Raw genomic sequence first — 16,878 nt, 5'->3', positions numbered from 1 at the left:
TCCAGAACCATTCAAAACGTTGAAGAGGGTCGTATGCCAAAAGATCTCTGTACGTGAAATCTGCATTAATCGTCTCTTGGAGCGCTACAAAGTCTATATGCTCTCTGGACATGTACTCTCTGAGCTGCGTACGCCGCCCCCATGGCCGCATCCGTGAATATTCCAGAATATGTACCTCATCAAATAATGCGATTTTGCAGGCGAACTCCACAGGAGCTCACCGCCTTGGCCACTCGCTTCCTAGCCGGAGCCCGATTGGAAGAAGGCAAGTCCGAGGCCGCCCTAGCCTCGTCTCCCTCGATGGGCAAAGGGTCTGCACCAGCCCCTACTGGTGTTGCGGCCGGTCCCTCCGCAAGCTGTGCCTCCGCACAGCGGGCGGCAGCCGCCGCAAGGGCGGCCAGGGCATCTTCGCGCGCGCGCACTAGAGAAATTACGTCCATAGGCGAGGAATCTACCGCAACGCCACTATTGCGCAAAATCTCGGCGAGGTGATCGTCAGAGAAAGCATTCAGAATCTTAAAAGAGGGGGTTGGATTACCTGTCACGTCCATGTTCTTGTCTGCAGCACGGATCTTGGCGCTTTCCATGGAAGTCAAGTCCCCGAGCTTGGCCTTGGCGCGCACGCTGGGAGCCTGAGTCGCCACCGGGGTCGCCCTGGATCTCTTGGCCTTGGTAGCCGGCCCTGGCGCCACCAGCGCCGCTCCAAGCTCACCCCCAGCGCCTCCAGCGAACCCGCAGACTCCTTGGCCTGCGTCTTGCTCCCAGGCTTCCTCCCAGCCGTCTTCTTAGCCTGCCGACCGGAGCCGTTCGACGTGCGCCTGCCCGAGGCCGGGGTGAGGTCCGAGTCCACGTTGGAAATGAAAACCGCCACCGAACCCCCACCCCGCGCAGGGGAGGCGGGCAAGGTGCCAGTCTCCGTCGTCGCCACCGTCAGAGGCATGATTTGAGCAGTCAGGTTGGAACCGTACTCGTCGAAGGATGGGTCAAGGGAGCGGGCGAGGGGAGGGAAGCTGACAGCAGTGTCTTGAGTTGAAACCAATCCCAGCTTCTCCCAGGTCTCTGTATCGATAGAAGTGTCTTGAATACTGTCGTCTGGCTCCTCCATCGTCACCCCCATCTCCACGTCTTGATCAGCCAAGGCCGCACCCGAGCCGTCCACCTCCTTATGGGGAGCCGCAGCCGAAGATTTTGCTATTTTCTCACCATTGGCGGCGTCCTTGGAGGGGAGGCCCTCAGTTGGCCCGGGCTTGGGCGGCCTGCCTTTGCCTTGCTGGCCCTCTGGAGGGGGAGCGGAGGGGCCCGCCCCAGGAGCCCCACCGCCGTCTCCCAGACGTCGCGGCAACCGCTCCAGCTCCACTTTGATCTGGTATCCTTCGTGGTTGAACCACACCTCAACAGTGCCGTTGAGTTTTGCCGGGGTCTTGCATGTGAGTTTCATCCGCACTGGACCAACCTTGATGAGTGAGAGCTCGTCGACCACGATCGGACGGCCCAGCATCTTGAATGCCTCCTTGATGCGCTCCATCTTGCGGTGTTTCTCAGGAATCCCGTGGAGCTGTTGGGGAACGTAGCAATAATTCAAAATTTTCCTACGTGTCACCAAGATCAATCTATGGAGTCATCTAGCAACGAGGGAGGAGTGGATCTACATACCCTTGTAGATCGCGCGCGGAAGCGTTCAAGAGAACGGGGTTGATGGAGTCGTACTCGTCGTGATCCAAATCACCGATGATCCTAGCGCCGAACGGACGGCACCTCCGCGTTCAACACACGTACGGAGCAGCGACGTCTCCTCCTTCTTGATCCAGCAAGGGGGGGAGAGGTTAATGGAGATCCAGCAGCACGACGACGTGGTGGTGAAAGTAGCGGGATTCCAACAGGGCTTCGCCAAGCGCTGCGGGAAGAGGGAGATGTGTCACGGGAGGGAGAGGGAGGCGCCAGGGCTTAGGTGCGGCTGCCCTCCCTTCCCCCACTATATATAGGGCCAAGGGAGAGGGGGGGCGCAGCCTTGGCCCTTCCTCCAAGGAAGGGTGCGGCCAGGGAGGAGTCCATCCTCCCCAAGGCACCTAGGAGGTGCCTTCCCCCTTTAGGACTCTTCCTTTCCCTTATCTCTTGGCGCATGGGCCTCTTGGGGCTGGTGCCCTTGGCCCATATAGGCCAAGGAGCACACCCCTACAACCCATGTGGCCCCCCGGGGCAGGTGGACCCCCTTGGTGGACCCCCGGACCCCTTTCGGCACTCCTGGTACAATACCGATAATGCACGAAACTTTTCCGGCGACCAAAACAAGACTTCCCATATATAAATCTTTACCTCCGGACCATTCCGGAACTCCTCGTGACGTCCGGGATCTCATCCAGGACTCCGAACAACTTTCGGGTTACCGCATACTAATATCTCTATAACCCTAGCGTCGCCGAACCTTAAGTGTGTAGACCCTACGGGTTCGGGAAGCATGCAGACATGATCGAGACGTTCTCCGGTCAATAACCAACAGCGGGATCTGGATACCCATGTTGGCTCCCACATGTTCCACGATGATCTCATCGGATGAACCACGATGTCAAGGACTTAATCAATCCCGTATGCAATTCCCTTTGTCTAGCGGTACGATACTTGCCCGAGATTCGATCATCGGTATCCCGATACCTTGTTCAATATCGTTACCGGTAAGTCTCTTTACTCGTTCCGTAACACATCATCCCATGATCAACTCCTTGATCACATTGTGCACATTATGATGATGTCCTACCGAGTGGGCCCAGAGATACCTCTCTGTCACACGGAGCGACAAATCCCAGTCTCGATTCGTGCCAACCCAACAGACACTTTTGGAGATACCCGTAGTGCACCTTTATAGTCACCCAGTTACGTTGTGACGTTTGGCACACCCAAAGTATTCCTACAGTATCCGGGAGTTGCACAATCTCATGGTCTAAGGAAATGATACTTGACATTAGAAAAGCTTTAGCATACGAACTACACGATCTTTGTGCTAGGCTTAGGATCGGGTCTTGTCCATCACATCATTCTCCTAATGATGTGATCCCATTATCAACGACATCCAATGTCCATGGTCAGGAAACCGTAACCATCTATTGATCAACGAGCTAGTCAACTAGAGGCTTACTAGGGACATGGTGTTGTCTATGTATCCACACATGTATCTGAGTTTCCTATCAATACAATTCTAGCATGGATAATAAACGATTATCATGAACAAGGAAATATAATAATAACCAATTTATTATTGCCTCTAGGGCATATTTCCAACAGTCTCCCACTTGCACTAGAGTCAATAATCTAGTTCACATCGCCATATGATTAACACTCACAGGTCACATCGCCATGTGACCAACATCCAAAGAGTTTACTAGAGTCAATAATCTAGTTCACATCACTATGTGATTAGCACTCAATGAGTTCTGGGTTTGATCATGTTGCTTGTGAGAGAGGTTTTAGTCAACGGGTCTGCAACATTCAGATCCGTATGTACTTCGCAAATCTCTAGGTCATATTATAAATGCTGCTTCCACGCTCCACTTGGAGCTATTCCAAATGGTTGCTCCACTATACGTATCCGGTTTGCTACTCAGAGTCATTCGGATAGGTGTTAAAGCTTGCATCGATGTAACCCTTTACGCCGAACTCTTTATCACCTCCATAATCGAGAAACATGTCCTTATTACTCCAAGGACAATTTTTGACCGCTATCTAGTGATCCACTCCTGGATCACCTTTTTACCCTCTTGCCAGACATGTGGCAAGGCACACATCAGGTGCGGTACTCAGCATGGCATACCGTATAGAGCCTATGACAAAAGCATAGGGGACGACATTCGTCCTTTCTCTTTCTTCTGCCATGGTCGAGCTTTAAGTCTTAACTTCATACCTTACAACTCAGGCAAGAAATCCTTCTTTGACTGATCCATCTTGAACACCTTCAAGATCATGTCAAGGTATGTGCTCATTTGAAAGTACCATTAAGTGTTTTGATCTATCCTTATAGATCTTGATGCTCAATGTTCAAGTAGCTTAATCCAGGCTTTCCATTGAAAAACACTTTCCAAATAACCCTATATGCTTTCCAGAAATTCTACGTCATTTCTGATCCACAATGTGTCAACAACATATACTCATCAGAAATTCTATAGTGCTCCCACTCACTTCTTTGGAAATACAAGTTTCTCATAAACTTTGTATACACCCAAAATCTTTGATCATCTCATCAAAGCATACATTCCAACTCCGAGATGCTTACTCCAGTCCTTAGAAGGATTGCTGGAGCTTTGCATACTTATTAGCATCTTTCAGGATTGACAAAAATTTCCGGTTGTATCACATACAAACTTTCCTCAAGAAAATCGTCGAGGAAACAATGTTTTGACATCCTATCTGCAATATTTCATAAATAATGCAGTAATCGCTAATATAATTCCAACAGACTCTTAGCATCGCTACGAGTGAGAAAGTCTCATCGTAGTCAACTCCTTGAACTTGTCAGAAAACATCTTAACGACAAGTCGAGCTTTCTTAATGGTGATACTTACCATCATTGTCCGCCTTCCTTTTAAAATCCATATGTACCTAACAGCCTTACGACCATCAAGTAGTTCTTCCAAAGTCTACACTTTGTTTTCATACATGGATCCTCTCTCGGATTTTATGGTCTTGAGCCATTTATCGGAATCCAGGCCCACCATCTTCTCCATAGCTCGTAGGTTCATTGTTGTCTAGCAACATGACTTCCAAGACAGGATTACGTACCACTCTGAAGTAGTACATATCCTTGTCATCCCACGAGGTTTGGTAGTGACTTGCTCTGAAGTTTCATGATCACTATCATAAGCTTCCACTTCAATTGGTGTAGGTGCCACAGGAACAACTCCCTGTGCCCTGCCACACACTAGTTGAAGAGATGGTTCAATAACCTCATCAAGTCTCCACCATCCTCCCACTCAATTCTTTCGAGAGAAACTTTTCCTCGAGAAAGGACCCGATTCTAGAAACAATCCCTTATTGCTTTCGAATCTGAGACAGGAGGTATACCCAACTGTTTTGGGTGTCCTATGAAGATGTATTTATCCGCTTTGGGTTCGAGCTTATCGGCCTGAAACTTTTTCACATAAGTGTCGCAGCGCCAAACTTTTAAGAAATGACAACTTAGGTTTCTCTAAACCATAGTTCACACGGTGTCATCTCATCGGAATTACGTGGTGCCCCTTTTAAAGTGAATGTGGTTGTCTCTAATGCCTAACCCATAAACTATTGTGGTAATTCGATAAGAGACATCATGGTATGCATCATATCCAATAGGGTGCGGTTATGATGTTCGGACACACCATCACACTATGGTGTTCCAGGCTGTATCAGTTGTGAAACAATTTCCACAATGTCTTAATTCTGTGCCAAACTCATAATTCAGATATTCATCTCTATGATCCTATCATAGATACTTTATCCTCTTGTCACGACGATCTTTCAACTTCACCCTGAAATTACTTGAACCTTTCAATAATTCAGACTCGTGATTCATCAAGTAAATATACTCAACATCTACTCAAATCATCTGTGAAGTAAGAACATAACGATATCCACTACACGCCTCAGCACTCATTGGACTACACACATCAAAATGTATTACTTCCAACAAGTTGCTTTCCAGTTCCATTTTACTGAAACCGAGGCTTTCAGTCATCTTGCCCATGTGGTATGATTTGCATGCCTCAAGTGATTCAAAAAATCAAGTGAGTCCAAACGGTCCATTTGCATGGAGTTTCTTCATGCATAAACACCAATAGACATGGTTCGCATGTCTCAAACTTTTCAAAAACGAGTGAGCCCAAAGATCCATCAACATGGAGCTTCTTCATGCGTTTTATACCGATATGACTTAAGTGGCAGTGCCACAAGTAGGTGGTACTATCATTACTATCTTATATCTTTTGGCATGAACATGTGTATCACTATGATCGAGATTCAATAAACCATTCATTTTAGGCGTAAGACCATTGAAGGTATTATTCAAATAAACAGAGTAACGATTATTCTCCTTAAATGAATAACCGTATTGCTATAGTCATAATCGAATCATGTCTATGCTCAACGCAAACACCAAATAACCATTATTTAGGTTTAACACCAATCTCGATGGTAGAGGGAGCGTGCGATGCTTGATCATATCAACATTGGAAACACTTCCAACACATATCGTCAGCTCACCTTTAGCTAGTCTCCGTTTATTCCGTAGCTTTTATTTCGAGTTACTAACACTTAGCAACTGAACCGGTATCTAATACCCTGGTGCTACTAGGAGTACTAGTAAAGTACACATCAACACAATGTATATCCAATATACTTCTATCGACCTTGCCAGCCTTCTAATCTACCAAGTATCTAGGGTAATTCTGCTCCAGTGGCTGTTCCCCTTATTACAGAAGCACTTAGTCTCGGGTTTGGGTTCAACTTTGGGTTTCTTCACTAGAGCAGCAGCTAAATTGCCGTTTCATGAAGTATCCCTTCTTGCCCTTGCCCTTCTTGAAACTAGTGGTTTCACCAACCATCAACAATTGATGCTCCTTTTGATTTCTACTTTCGCGGTGTCAAACATCGCGAATATTTCAAGGATCATCATATATGTCCCCGATTATAGTTCATCACGAAGCTCTAGCAGCTTGGTGGTAATTACTTCGGAGAAACATCACTGTCTCATCTGGAAGATCAACTCCCACTTGATTCAAATGATTGTTGTACTCAGACAATCTGAGCACAAGCTCAACAATTGAGCTTTTCTCCCTTAGTTTGCAGGCTAAGAAAATCGTCGGAGGTCTTATACCCCTTGACGTGGGCACGAGCCTGAAATCCCAATTTCAGCCCTCAAAACATCTCATATGTTTCACGACATTTCAAAACCGTCTTCGGTGCCTCAACTCTAAACCGTTTAACTGAACTATCACGTACTTATCAAAATGTGTATGTCAGATGTTTGCAACATCCACAGACGACGTTCGAGGTTCAGCACACTGAGCGGTGCATTAAGGACATAAGCCTTCTATTAAGCAATGAGGAAAATCCTCAGTTTACGGACCTAGTCCGCATAATTGCTACTATCAACTTTCAACTAAATTTTCTCTAGGAACATATCTAAATAGTAGAACTATAGCGTGAGTTACGACATAATTTGCGAAGACCTTTTGACTATGTTCAGGATAATCAAGTTCATCTTATGAACTCCCACTCAGATAGACATCCCTCTAGTCATCTAAGTGATTACATGATCCGAGTCAACTAGGCCGTGTACGATCATCACGTGAGACGGACTAGTCATCATAAGTGAACATCTTCATGTTGATCGTATCTACCATACGACTCATGCTCGACCTTTCGGTCTCTTGTGTCCCGAGGCCATGTCTGTACATGCTAGGCTCGTCAAGTTAACCTAAGTGTTTTGCATGTGTTTCCGAGGCCATGTCTGTACATGCTAGGCTCGTCAACACCCGTTGTATTCGAACATAAGAATCTATACACCCGATCATCACGTGGTGCTTCGAAACAACGAACTGTCGCAACGGTGCACAGTTAGGGGGAACACTTTCTTGAAATTTTAATGAGGGATCATCTTATTTACTACCGTCGTTCTAAGCAAATAAGATGTATAAACATGATAAACATCACATGCAATCAAATAGTGACATGATATGGCCATCATCACTTTGCTCCTTTTGATCTCCATCTTCGGGGCTCCATGATCATCATCGTCACCGGCATGACACCATGATCTCCATTATCATGATCTCCATCATCGTATCTTCATGAAGTTGTCTCGCCAACTATTACTTCTACTACTACAGCTAATGGTTAGCAATAAATTAAAGTAATTACATGACGTTTATGTTGACACGCAGGTCATAAATAAATTAAGACAACTCCTATGCCTCCTGCCGGTTGTCATACTCATCGACATGCAAGTCGTGATTCCTATTACAAGAACATGATCAATCTCATACATCACATATATCATTCATCACATCCTTTTGGCCATATCACATCACAAGGCATATGCTGCAAAAACAAGTTAGACGTCCTCTAATTGTTGTTGCAAGTTTTTACGTGGCTGCTATAGGTTGCTAGCAAGAACGTTTCTTACCTACGCCAAAACCACAACGTGAATTGCCAATTTCTATTTACCCTTCATAAGGACCCTGTTCATCGAATCCGATCCGACTAAAGTGGGAGAGGCAGACACCCGCCAGCCACCTTATGCAACTAGTGCATGCCAGTCGGTGGAACCGGTCTCATGTAAGCGTACGTGTAAGGTTAGTCCGGGCCACTTCATCCCACAATGCCGCCGAATCAAGATAAGACTAGTAACGGCAAGTAAATTGACAAAATCGACGCCCACAACTACTTTGTGTTCTACTCGTGCATAGAAACTACGCATAGACCTAGCTCTGATACCACTGTTGGGGAACGTAGCAATAATTCAAAATTTTCCTACGTGTCACCAAACCAAGATCAATCTATGGAGTCATCTAGCAACGAGGGAGGAGTGGATCTACATACCCTTGTAGATCATGCGCGGAAGCGTTCAAGAGAACGGGGTTGATGGAGTCGTACTCGTCGTGATCCAAATCACCGATGATCCTAGCGCCAAACGGACGGCACCTCCGCGTTCAACACACGTGCGGAGCAGCGACGTCTCCTCCTTCTTGATCCAGCAAGGGGGGAGGAGAGGTTAATGGAGATCCAGCAGCATGACGGCGTGGTGGTGGAAGTAGCGGGATTCCAACAGGGCTTCGCCAAGCGCTGCGGGAAGAGGGAGATGTGTCACGGGAGGGAGAGGGAGGCGCCAGGGCTTAGGTGCGGCTGCCCTCCCTTCCCCCACTATATATAGGGCCAAGGGAGAGGGGGGGCGCAGCCTTGGCCCTTCCTCCAAGGAAGGGTGCGGCCAGGGAGGAGTCCATCCTCCCCAAGGCACCTAGGAGGTGCCTTCCCCCTTTAGGACTCTTCCTTTCCCTTATCTCTTGGCGCATGGGCCTCTTGGGGCTGGTACCCTTGGCCCATATAGGCCAAGGCGCACACCCCTACAGCCCATGTGGCCCCCCGGGGCAGGTGGACCCCCTTGGTGGACCCCCGGACCCCTTTCGGCACACCCGGTACAATACCGATAATGCATGAAACTTTTCCGGCGACCAAAACAAGACTTCCCATATATAAATCTTTACCTCCGGACCATTCCGGAACTCCTCGTGACGTCCGGGATCTCATCCGGGACTCCGAAAAACTTTCGGGTTACCGCATACTAATATCTCTATAACCCTAGCGTCACCGAACCTTAAGTGTGTAGACCCTACGGGTTCGGGAAGCATGCAGACATGACTGAGACGTTCTCCGGTCAATAACCAACAACGGGATCTGGATACCCATGTTGGCTCCCACATGTTCCACGATGATCTCATCGGATGAACAACGATGTCAAGGACTTAATCAATCCCGTATGCAATTCCCTTTGTCTAGCGGTACGATACTTGCCCGAGATTCGATCGTCGGTATCCTGATACCTTGTTCAATCTCGTTACTGGCAAGTCTCTTTACTCGTTCCGTAACACATCACCCCGTGATCAACTCCTTGATCACATTGTGCACATTATGATGATGTCTACCGAGTGGGCCTAGAGATACCTCTCCGTCACACGGAGTGACAAATCCCAGTCTCGATTCGTGCCAACCCAACAGACACTTTTGGAGATACCCGTAGTGCACCTTTATAGTCACCCAGTTACGTTGTGACGTTTGGCACACCCAAAGTATTCCTACGGTATCCGGGAGTTGCACAATCTCATGGTCTAAGGAAATGATACTTGACATTAGAAAAGCTTTAGCATACGAACTACACGATCTTTGTGCTAGGCTTAGGATTGGGTCTTGTCCATCACATCATTCTCCTAATGATGTGATCCCGTTATCAACGACATCCAATGTCCATGGTCAGGAAACCGTAACCATCTATTGATCAACGAGCTAGTCAACTAGAGGCTTACTAGGGACATGGTGTTGTCTATGTATCCACACATGTATCTGAGTTTCCTATCAATACAATTCTAGCATGGATAATAAACGATTATCATGAACAAGGAAATATAATAATAACCAATTTATTATTGCCTCTAGGGCATATTTCCAACAGGAGCCGCACCCACGCTTCTGGCATCACCAACGGGGAAATCACCTCGTGTACCACATCACGCACCCTAACAGTGATATCATTGATAGAAAGGAACAATTTTCCACTAGTCCGAGCCATATGGAGAAGATCTGCAGAAGGAAACACCACCATAAAATCATCCTCTCCCACTTGAGTAACTTGCCAGTCCCAGTCCCCCGTGACCATGTGCTTGAGTTCTTGTTTGACGACCCGCACGTTCAGACGGCCCGGATCAGCAGAGAGGATAGCAGCGTTGCCAGTAGAAAGCTGTCGCGGCTCCTCGGGTTCCTCCTCTTCTTCGAACTGAAGGCAAAATAAACCTTCCCTTGAAATAGCACTACCCATGATCTGCAAGCACGGCTGTCGCCCCCTTGTCGGGCAGTGTTCAGAAGCATGGCCTTCTTCTTTGCACAACACACATAAGGGCAGGAATGTGCATTTTGACTGGAAATGTCCAAGTCTCCCACACTTGAAGCATTCCACGCCCGGAGCCTCCATCGTGTCCTCCACCGTAATGGGGGCGCTCGCCGTTCCCTTCGATCCAGGAGGGCGCGTCACTGCCAAAGGTTCGGCAGCCGCCCTGGATCTCTTGGCCAGAGGATCCCCGTGGCCACCACCACAGTTGGGATGATCCATCGGCTTGCGCTCGAGCTCCCGTCGACGCGCCATCTCCTTCTTCTTCTTTTTTCTTTCTTGCTGTTGAATCCACCATGGGGGAGGAGGACCCCAATCCCCCTCGTGCCCGCCTTCCTCGTGGAAGCGCTCAGATCTGCCCCCTTGCTTCGCGCGCATCGCCTTCTTCGCCTTCTCCCGCAGGTCTCGCTCTCGCCGTCGCTCCCCATCCAAATCCGGGTCCTCCATAGGCCGCTTCTCCACTCGCCGGCCGCTCATCACCGCCACCGCGAACGAGATGTCAAGAGGAGGTGGGAGGAAAGGGGCGAATGGACCTGGCTAGGTGAGCAAAGCGCCGCACCTCTTTTTTGGTTGCTGGAAACCCTAATGAGGGGTCGGGGCGGCCGCGTCGCACCCATAAGTAGGCACCGGAAGTGGGCCGGGGCCAGTGCGAGGCCAAGGCGGGCCAAGCCGAAACGACCGGCCCACTAGGTACCTGACCACCACCCGCTGGCGACAAGCCGGGCCCCACCAGAAGAGGCCCGACAGAGCCAATCGGCCCAGACGCCGAAGCAGGCTCTCGGCCTACGGGCCTTACCTCGGGCCCAGGCCCATTGTAGTCAGCCCTAGCCAGAGGAGAGCCGACCGACGCCGCCTGCACGCCCATCCACTCTACCTCCGAGGCGACCGGCGCCCCAAGCGCAGCCGCGACCTTCGCCCTAATCTCCCGCGCAGCGACACCAGGAGACACCGAGCCCCTACCCGGAGTCGTCGAGGGTTGCCAGACTCGGGCGGCGATGGCACGCGACCCCCGGCCGCCCGGAGCGAAGCGGCGGCGCGCCCCAGCGATGCCACTTCCTTTGGCGTGCGCGAAGGCGACAAAGTCGCTGAGTACCGACTGAACGAAATATGCCCTAGAGACAATAATAAAGTTATTATTTATTTCCTTATATCATGATAAATGTTTATTATTCATGCTAGAATTGTATTAACCGAAACATAATACATGTGTGAATACATAGACAAACAGAGTGTCACTAGTATGCCTCTACTTGACTAGCTCGTTAATCAAAGATGGTTATGTTTCCTAACCATGAACAAAGAGTTGTTATTTGATTAACGATGTCACATCATTAGTTGAATGATCTGACTGACATGACCCATTCCATTAGCTTAGCACCCGATCGTTTAGTATGTTGCTATTGCTTTCTTCATAACTTATACATGTTCCTATGACTATGAGATTATGCAACTTCCGTTTGCCAGAGGAACACTTTGGGTGCTACCAAACGTCACAACGTAACTGGGTGATTATAAAGGAGCATTATAGGTGTCTCCAAAGGTAGATGTTGGGTTGGCGTATTTCGAGATTAGGATTTGTCACTCCGATTGTCGGAGAGGTATCTCTGGGCCCTCTCGGTAATGCACATCACATAAGCCTTGCAAGCATTGCAACTAATGAGTTAGTTGCGGGATGATGTATTATGGAACGAGTAAATAGACTTGCCGGTAACAAGATTGAACTAGGTATTGGATACCGACGATCGAATCTCGGGCAAGTAACATACCGATGACAAAGGGAACAACGTATGTTGTTATGCGGTCTGACCGATAAAGATCTTCATAGAATATGTAGGAGCCAATATGGGCATCCAGGTCCCGCTATTAGTTATTGACCGGAGATGTGTCTCAGTCATGTCTGCATTATTCTCGAACCGCAGGGTCCGCACGCTTAACGTTACGATGACAATTATTATGAGTTTATGCATTTTGATGTACCGAAGTTAGTTCGGAGTCCCGGATGTGATCACGGACATGACGAGGAGTCTCAAAATGGTCGAGACATAAAGATTGATATATTGGAAGCCTATGTTTGGATATCGGAAGTGTTCCGGGTGAAATCGGGATTTTACCGGAGTACCGGGAGGTTACCGGAACCCCCCGGGAGCTATATGGGCCTTAGTGGGCTTTAGTGGAAAGGTGAAAGGGGCAGCCCAAGGTGGGCTGCGCGCCTCCCCCTCCCCTAGTCCTATTAGGACAAGGAGAGGTGGCCGGCCCCCTCTCTCTCTTTCCCCCCTCGGGGAATCCTATTCCAACTAGGATTGGGGGGGGGGGGGCCCTACTCCCGGTAGGAGTAGGACTCCTCCTGCGCCCTCCTCCTGGCCGGCCGCACCCTTCCCCTTGGCTCCTTTATATACGGAGGCAGGGGGCACCTCTAGACACACAAGTTGATCTTTGAGATCGTTCCTTAGCCGTGTGCGGTGCCCCCTGCCACCATATTCCACCTCGATCATATTGTAGTGGTGCTTAGGCGAAGCCCTGCAATGGTAGAACATCAAGATCGTCACCACGCCATCGTGCTGACGGAACTCTTCCCCGACGCTTTGCTGGATCGGAGCCCGGGGATCGTCATCGAGCTGTATGTGTGCTAAGAACTCGGAGGTGCCGGAGTAACGGTGCTTGGATCGGTCGGATCGGGAAGATGTACGACTACTTCCTCTATGTTGCGTCAATGCTTCCGCAGTCGGTCTGCGTGGGTACGTAGACAACACTCTCCCCTCTCGTTGCTATGCATCACCATGATCTTGCGTGTGCGTAGGAATTTTTTTGAAATTACTACGTTCCCCAACAGTGGCATCCGAGCCAGGTTTTATGGTTTGATATTATTTGCACGAGTAGAACACAAGTGAGTTGTGGGCGATATAAGTCATACTACCTAGCATGTCATACTTTGGTTCGGCGGTATTGTTGGACGAGACGACCCGGACCAACATTACGTGTATGCTTACGCGAGACCGGTTTCCCCGACGTGCTTTGCACACAGGTGGCTTGCGGGCGACTGTCTCTCCAACTTTAGTTGAACCAAGTGTGGCTACGCCCGGTCCTTGCGAAGGTTAAAACGGAGTCTATTTGACAAACTATCATTGTGGTTTTGATGCGTAGGTGAGATTGGTTCCTGCTTAAGCCCGTAGCAGCCACGTAAAACTTGCAACAACAAAGTAGAGGACGTCTAACTTGTTTTTGCAGGGCATGTTGTGATGTGATATGATCAAGGCATGATGCTGAATTTTATTGCATGAGATGATCACGTTTTGTAACCGAGTTATCGGCAACTGGCAGGAGCCATATGGTTGTCGCTTTATTGTATGCAATGCAATCGCGATGTAATGCTTTACTTTATCACTAAGCGGTAGAGATAGTCGTGGAAGCATAAGATTGGCGAGACGACAACGATGCTATGATGGAGATCAAGGTGTCGCGCCGGTGACGATGGTGATCATGACGGTGCTTCGGATATGGAGATCACAAGCACAAGATGATGATGGCCATATCATATCACTTATATTGATTGCATGTGATGTTTATCTTTTATGCATCTTATCTTGCTTTGATTGACGGTAGCATTATAAGATGATCTCTCACTAAATTATCAAGACGTGTTCTCCCTGAGTATGCACCGTTGCGAAAGTTCTTCGTGCTGAGACACCACGTGATGATCGGGTGTGATAGGCTCTATGTTCAAATACAACAGGTGCAAAACAGTTGCACACGCAGAATACTCAGGTTATACTTGACGAGCCAAGCATATACAGATATGGCCTTGGAACACGGAGACCGAAAGGTCGAGCATAAATCATATAGTAGATATGATCAACATAGTGATGTTCACCAATGAAACTACTCCATCTCACGTGATGATCGGACATGGTTTAGTTGATTTGGATCACGTGATCACTTAGCGGATTAGAGGGATGTCTATCTAAGTGGGAGTTCTTAAGTAATATGATTAATTGAACTTAAATTTATCATGAACTTAGCCCTGATAGTATCTTGCTTGTTTATGTTGATTGTAGATAGATGGCTCGTGCTGTTGTTCCGTTGAATTTTAATGCGGTTCCTTGAGAAAGCAAAGTTGAAAGATGATGGTAGCAATTACACAGACTGGGTCCGTAACTTGAGGATTATCCTCATTGCTGCACAGAAGAATTACGTCCTGGAAGCACCGCTGGATGCCAGGCCTGCTGCTGGAGCAACACCAAATGTTATGAACGTCTGGCAGAGCAAAGCTGATGACTACTCGATAGTTCAGTGTGCCATGCTTTACGGCTTAGAATCGGGACTTCAACGACGTTTTGAACATCATGGAGCATATGAGATGTTTCAGGAGTTGAAGTTAATATTTCAAGCAAATGCCCGGATTGAGAGATATGAAGTCTCCAATAAGTTCTATAGCTGCAAGATGGAGGAGAACAGTTCTGTCAGTGAGCATATACTCAAAATGTCTGGGTATAATAATCACTTGATTCAATTGGGAGTTAATCTTCCAGATGATTGCGTCATTGACAGAATTCTCCAATCACTGCCACCAAGCTACAAGAGCTTCGTGATGAACTATAATATGCAAGGGATGAATAAGACTATTCCCGAGCTCTTCGCAATGCTGAAAGCTGCGGAGGTAGAAATCAAGAAGGAGCATCAAGTGTTGATGGTCAACAAGACCACTAGTTTCAAGAAAAAGGGCAAAGGGAAGAAGAAGGGGAACTTCAAGAAGAACGGCAAACAAGTTGCTGCTCAAGAGAAGAAACCCAAGTCTGGACCTAAGCCTGAAATTGAGTGCTTCTACTGCAAGCAGACTGGTCACTGGAAGCGGAACTGCCCCAAGTATTTGGCGGATAAGAAGGATGGCAAGGTGAACAAAGGTATATGTGATATACATGTTATTGATGTGTACCTTACCAATGCTCGCAGTAGCACCTGGGTATTTGATACTGGTTCTGTTGCTAATATTTGCAACTCGAAACAGGGACTACGGATTAAGGCGAAGATTAGCTAAGGACGAGGTGACGATGCGCGTGGGAAACGGTTCCAAAGTCGATGTGATCGCGGTCGGCACGCTACCTCTACATCTACCTTCGGGATTAATATTAGACCTAAATAATTGTTATTTGGTGCCAGCGTTGAGCATGAACATTATATCTGGATCTTGTTTGATGCGAGACGGTTATTCATTTAAATCAGAGAATAATGGTTGTTCTATTTATATGAGTAATATCTTTTATGGTCACGCACCCTTGAAGAGTGGTCTATTCTTATTGAATCTCGAGAGTAATGATACACATATTCATAATGTTGAAGCCAAAAGATGCAGAGTTGATAATGATGGTGCAACTTATTTGTGGCACTGCCGCTTTAGGTCATATCGGTGTAAAGCGCATGAAGAAACTCCATGCTGATGGACTTTTGGAACCACTTGATTATGAATCACTTGGTACTTGCGAACCGTGCCTCATGGGCAAGATGACTAAAACACCGTTCTCCGGTACTATGGAGAGAGCAACAGATTTGTTGGAAATCATACATACAGATGTATGTGGTCCAATGAATATTGAGGCTCGTGGCGGATATCGTTATTTTCTCACCTTCACAGATGATTTAAGCAGATATGGGTATACTACTTAATGAAACATAAGTCTGAAACATTTGAAAAGTTCAAAGAATTTCAGAGTGAAGTTGAAAATCATCGTAACAAGAAAATAAAGTTTCTACGATCTGATCGTGGAGGAGAATATTTGAGTTACGAGTTTGGTGTTCATTTGAAAAAATTGTGGTATAGTTTCGCAACTCATGCCACCCGGAACACCACACCGTAATGGTGTGTCCGAACGTCGTAATCATACTTTACTAGATATGGTGCGATCTATGATGTCTCTTACTGATTTACCGCTATCGTTTTGGGGATACGCTCTAGAGACGGCCGCATTCACGTTAAATAGGGCACCATCAAAATCCGTTGAGACGACGCCTTATGAACTGTGGTTTGGCAAGAAACCAAAGTTGTCGTTTCTGAAAGTTTGGGGCTGGGATGCTTATGTGAAAAAGCTTCAACCTGATAAGCTCGAACCCAAATCGGAGAAATGTGTCTTCATAGGATATCCAAAGGAAACTATTGGATACACCTTCTATCACAGATCCGAAGGCAAGACTTTTGTTGCTAAGTTCGGAAACTTTCTGGAGAAGGAGTTTCTCTCGAAAGAAGTGAGTGGGAGGAAAGTAGAACTTGA

This window comes from Triticum urartu, chromosome 1 (genome assembly GCF_003073215.2).
Source record: "Triticum urartu cultivar G1812 chromosome 1, Tu2.1, whole genome shotgun sequence".
Taxonomy (NCBI): domain Eukaryota; kingdom Viridiplantae; phylum Streptophyta; class Magnoliopsida; order Poales; family Poaceae; genus Triticum; species Triticum urartu.
The sequence above is the reverse complement of the archived record's forward strand: the minus strand, read 5'-3'. Positions refer to the sequence as shown.